The sequence below is a fragment of the Melanerpes formicivorus genome, unplaced genomic scaffold, assembly GCF_026170545.1.
Source record: "Melanerpes formicivorus ecotype bairdi unplaced genomic scaffold, bMelFor1.0.p_v2 SCAF_10, whole genome shotgun sequence".
Taxonomy (NCBI): Eukaryota; Metazoa; Chordata; class Aves; order Piciformes; family Picidae; genus Melanerpes; species Melanerpes formicivorus.
The window spans coordinates 3,748,659-3,753,844 of NW_027142362.1; positions in this window are offsets into that span (position 1 = coordinate 3,748,659).

A 5,186-nucleotide genomic window follows, 5' to 3' on the forward strand; every position below is an offset into this window, starting at 1 on the left:
CACATCAGGGAAGAGACCCTCGGGGTCAGTGGCTGGGAGAAGGGTCCATGTGAAACTGTGCATCCTCCTACCCCACACCACTCCTTGGACACTCCTTTTCTGTCCTAGTCCTCTTCTGCTCCCTCTGAGGTGGCATGGCAGGGCTCCAGGTGTCCACAGGGGTTCCTCAGGCTTTTGTTTTTGCTGCCTGCATTGTCCATTGACCTCTGTGCCTCCTTTTCTTGAGGTTTGCGTTGACACCTGTGCACTTACACCGGGACGACACATTGCACGGCTTCGTTGTGCGAGGGGAAGGGCTGAGGCAGCTCCGAGGAGCTGCAAGGTTCAGCCCTCTTCTGGCATAGCCTGAGCAATGCAGCGGTAACAAAGGGCTGCACAGCACGCTCGGGGTTTTGTTCGGCCTCCTCACCTGGTTTCAGATCGATCCCAAACAAAACCAGCATTTAGGTGGATCTTGAAAAAAGCCAAACCACAACAACAGCAAAAGGCCACCAAAAACCCCAACCCAGCCCAGCCCACCAACCAACCAACCAACCCCCTCCCCCCAAACCAACCAACCCAAACCAGCAAAGCTCTGCTCATCTTATGCCATAAGGGGAGAAGGAAACGAGACTTAAACACTTAATGAGGGATGTCAGCAGAGTGCTCTGCAAATGGGAGCGTGCTAGGCAGCTGCTATTTAAATATAGCTGCATACCCCGCCCTCCCTTGGCCTCCTGAACCCCTGGAAGCCTCCTAGCAGGTGATCACACGCCAGTCTATAATTGAAATCAACTTAATCCTGACCCAAACGTGGCAGCAGCTGCTCTGAAGGCTGTGGCTGCTCTCCAAGTGTTCCTTCCATTACCCTGGCCTGCGTATCACAGCCAGACTGATTGCTGTGTTGCAGGCTCCTGCCCACAGAGTCTCTCTTACAAGGAGGCTGCTGTGGGTTTGGATTGAGGGCTTTGTTGTATTTTTCATAGGAACACTTTTCTCCTGTGTGATGATCTGAGCTGTTCAGATGTTAATTACTCAGGGCCTGCAACAATACTCTGAAGTGAAAGGCAAATATGGCTCTGCTCTCCCTTTCTCACATGCATCACAGCCATACCTCTGGGCAGCTGTCTGTGTGGTGGGCTGGAGAAGCAGGGCTCTCTTTGGAAGTGAAGGATGCAGGATGTTGAGAGCAGCCAGCAGCCAGACAGAAGGAGATATGAGAAATGACTGTAGCTGCCCTCCTAATTTAACCTTCATGCCACAAATCTCTGCCTGAATGCCAATGTGCTGTGGAGATGGGGGATAAGGAGCAGCTCCTCCTGTAACTCCTGACTGTTCACTGGTGTATGAGAGCCCCCCCAGCCTGTCTTGGCTCCTCCAAATCTTTCCTCTTTCTGCCTTCTCCGTGTCTCCTCCCTGGGCTTTGCTGAGTGGGACCTGGCATTTATGCAGCCCTACCACAAAAGCAGCTATCAAGCAACTCTGGCAAGGAAGAATGTCTTCACCTCAGAGCCTTGCAACTCCAGCAGCAGAAGTCTGGGGAAAGCTGGGCTCAGCAAGTGCACAAGATGGGTTGTGCAGACCTAGGAGATACTTCTTCACAGAGAGGGTCCTCAAGCACTGGAATGGTCTGCCCAGGGCAGTGCTGGAGTCACCATCCCTGGGGCTGTTCAAGCAGCCTGTGGACCTGGTGCTTAGGGACATGGTTTAGTGTTGGCCCTGCAGTGCTGGGTCGAAGGTTGGCCTGGGTGACCTTGGAGGTCCCTTCCCACCAGATGTTTTCTGTGATTTTTGTGACCAAGCACTGAGTTCCCTCTCCCTCGAAGCCACCACAGTAATGAGGGGGTCACAGCCCTTGAAAAACCCTATAAGCAGGAGCACAGCCACCCCAGTGAAGGTCCCTCACCTGAGAAACCACGCACCTCACAGAGGGCTGCCCGAGCTTGTGAGGGATCCCTGCTGGTCCGCAGGGCTGGGCTCACACTTCAGTCACTTGTGCTCTCCCTGCTTCACGCTGCGGCTCCCAGCACGGAGAACAGCAGCCCGAGCGTTCCTCAGCCCCGGGCAGGTGCCCTCAGTTTCAGTGCGACAGCTCAGCCTTGTTCAGAAGGCAGGACAGAAGATGGTGCTGCTGAGCCAACAGATTTAACAGGAAAACTTCCTGGAGCTGCTGCTCGGGCTGGCTCTCGTGCTGGCTTTCTTGCTGGCTTTCTGTCTTTCTTCCTGGCTTTCCTGTTTCCCCCTTGACAGCTCCAGTTCCAAAATAATCTTTGTTTAAACTAAAGAGTTGCCAAGGAGATAAGTTTAAGAAGCCCAGGAGCTACAAAGAGGCATCCCACAGCCCATTCCCTCGTGGAGAAGTGAAATATTGATGGAGCAGGCTCTCTAATTACGCCTCCTTGCGAGGGGCTAGCTGGGAACGCGGAGCTTTCCTGCTTTGTATGCAGCACTGCTGGGATGGAGTGATGGGATCCCTGGCAGAGCTGCATGGGCAATTGGGCTGGGATGTATGTGGCTAATGAACAGGTGTCAAGCAGGCAGCTTTGTGGGAGCTAATGAAATGTTCAGCACAAAATGTGTCACCCCCAGGTATCGCCTGCGCCTCGCTCCTGCAATTCCATCCTCTCCTCTGCCTCCCTGCCTGCCTGGGCAGCCTGGCTCTCTGGTTGCTGAGCTCTTCTCTGTGTAAAGCCACAGGAGCAGCAGAAAGAGCTGGGGCTCTCCTGAGCAGCAAACTGGGCAAAACAGTGTCCAGCTGTTTGGTTGGGGGGGGTTCCCCCCCCCCCCCTTATTGAGCCTTGTGTTGCTCCAAACCAAAAGAAAAGGCAAACAATCTCCACCCACAGTGCTGGCAGCCACATACTTTATTCATTTTTCTTTTAATGGGAGAATTTTTATCTCAGGCTGAGAACAACCATAGGAAATTGCTTCATTTTTCACGCCCAGGGTAGCCTTGTGCCTCCACCTGCCTGGGAAGGGCAGCGGTGTGGTGGAAAGCAGCAGCCCAAATTCAGGTGCCTCTCCAAAAGGTGATTTATTTGGCAGCTGTAAATGAAGTGGCTGTAAAACAGGAGTCTGCCTCACACTGTTTTGTTTTCTAACTCAGGTGGCACCTGTAAACTCAACTGGGCATGGAGAGCTGAGCCTCTAAGACGGAGGGATGCTGAGCAGCAGGACCACACTCCGCTCTCTCCCTTCTGGCAGCTCCATACCTGGAGCCCATGTGGGTTCAGGGCTAGAAATCAGAATTCGTGCTGCATCTTGGCATATCACTGTGCTGACAAACGAGGTTTGCACTGCTGGCTCCTCTGGAGGAGGATGTCACACATATGTATGCCCATGCAGCACAGATGATGCCTGCCATCACCAGCCAGGAGCCTTCACTACTGATCTTACTACAGTCCTCTGAGTTAGCTTGGTGGAGGCCCTGTGCCTGCTTGTTTCACTTCTCTGGCTTCAGAGCAAGAAAAATATTTACCCATTTTACAGGCCACACTAGGAAGATTAATTAGCTAATGCTTGTTGAGTGCTTTGAGGATATAACACAACAAATGCATTTAAGGGGCTGCATTCAGCGTGCCTGAGATCAATAGACACTTGGCAAAGACACCAGTGAAGGGGCTCAGATGGTGTGGAAGCAGAGGGGGATACCCCAGGTCCTGGTCCTGACCCCACACATGTCCACACACTTGCCCCTGCACTTCTCACCAACACAGCCTTGCTTGCAGCAGGACAGAGGATGTCTTGGTACAGTCCTGCTGCTGCATGGCCAGTACATTGGAAAGCAACAGCAGTTCTCTCAGCTGAGGAAAGAAGTTCCTCAGGCTCTTCATGCCCTGAAGCTGTCTGGCCTTGAGAGGGGTGTGTGGGTGACTCCAGCAGCCCAAGCTGGCTCATGGTTTTCTCTGCCTCCAGCAGTTTGTGCTTTCTAGGCAGTGGATGCAGAAATGGTGAGCCAGCACGGCAGGAAAAGTTGTAGTAGGCACAACAGAAGAAGGGGGAAGAAGTGAGCACCTTGGGCTCCTGGGAAGCAGCTGGGGGATCAAGAGCCATTCAGTGCAGAAGCACTGCCCCAGTCGTGAGCATCATGTGAGAGCTGGTGGTTACAGCTGCAGTTCAAGCAGCAGCCAGTCTGCAGCTGCCTGAGCTGCAGCTTTGCAGGCAAAGCAAAGAGCTGATTAAAATGAGTCATTAACTGAACACTGCCCTTGCATTGATGAGGTCCCATCGAGCCACGTCAGAGCCAGCCAAACCCCCTTGGTCAGCAGCATCCTGCTCCCTGTTCTGCTCCCAATAAGCAGAAAGAAGAGGTGGGCAGGGTGGCATCTTTTGAGGCATGTCACTGTGAGCTTGTGGAGGCAAGGCAGGGACAGGCTGCAAACCTGCAGCAGCTTGCCTGGCACAGGCAGCCTCCTGCTCTGCTCCTTCCCTACAAGGAGGTTAGAATCTGCAGTTCTCTTTGCACAGCCTGGTTTGTGGCCTGTGTGTACCTGTTGAGATACTGGAGTTAAGAGTGGACAAACTGACCATCTGGTGTGGCCAAGGACATGGGCTCCATTAACAGGCACAGGGGAAACCTAATGTTTGCTCTCTGTTTTTTCCAACTATAACAGAGATAAAGAGAAGGTTGGGAGGCCTGGAGGCAGATTGTGGAGGAGAACTCTGACACTGCTGCTTTCCACCCCCTGACAGACAGCACACACAGACCTCGTTCCAGCAGTAGGAACTGGAAGCTTCCCACAGAGAGGGGATGGGTCACTGAGTGATGGAGACCCTCCTGGCAACCTCATGCCCAGAGAAGCACCATGGGCTTGCCCATGCATCCCTGTGGCCTCTGGTGCCTTACATAACTTGGTCTAAGCTTGACCCTAGAAAAAAAAACCCCAGCTACTAATTTCTTGGCTTCCCTCCACCCCACATTAACACTCTGCTACCTTCCCACCCACCCTGGCTCGAGGACAACATGAGAGGAGCCTTTGCCTGAGAAAGGCCAGAGGGCTGCACTGCCCTGCTGTTGCTCTGCATGTTTAAAAGCTCAGAGAGAGTTACCAGACACAGGCTGAAACAGCTCCTGTCCATCAGTGCTGCTCTGCACTGCTGAAGTACCATGGACCAAAATCTGATTCTTTCCTCCTCATGCAGAAATTCTAAACCAGAGGTTAGAGAAAATGTTTGTGCTCTGTTGACAAGGACTCAAGGCAGCTTGT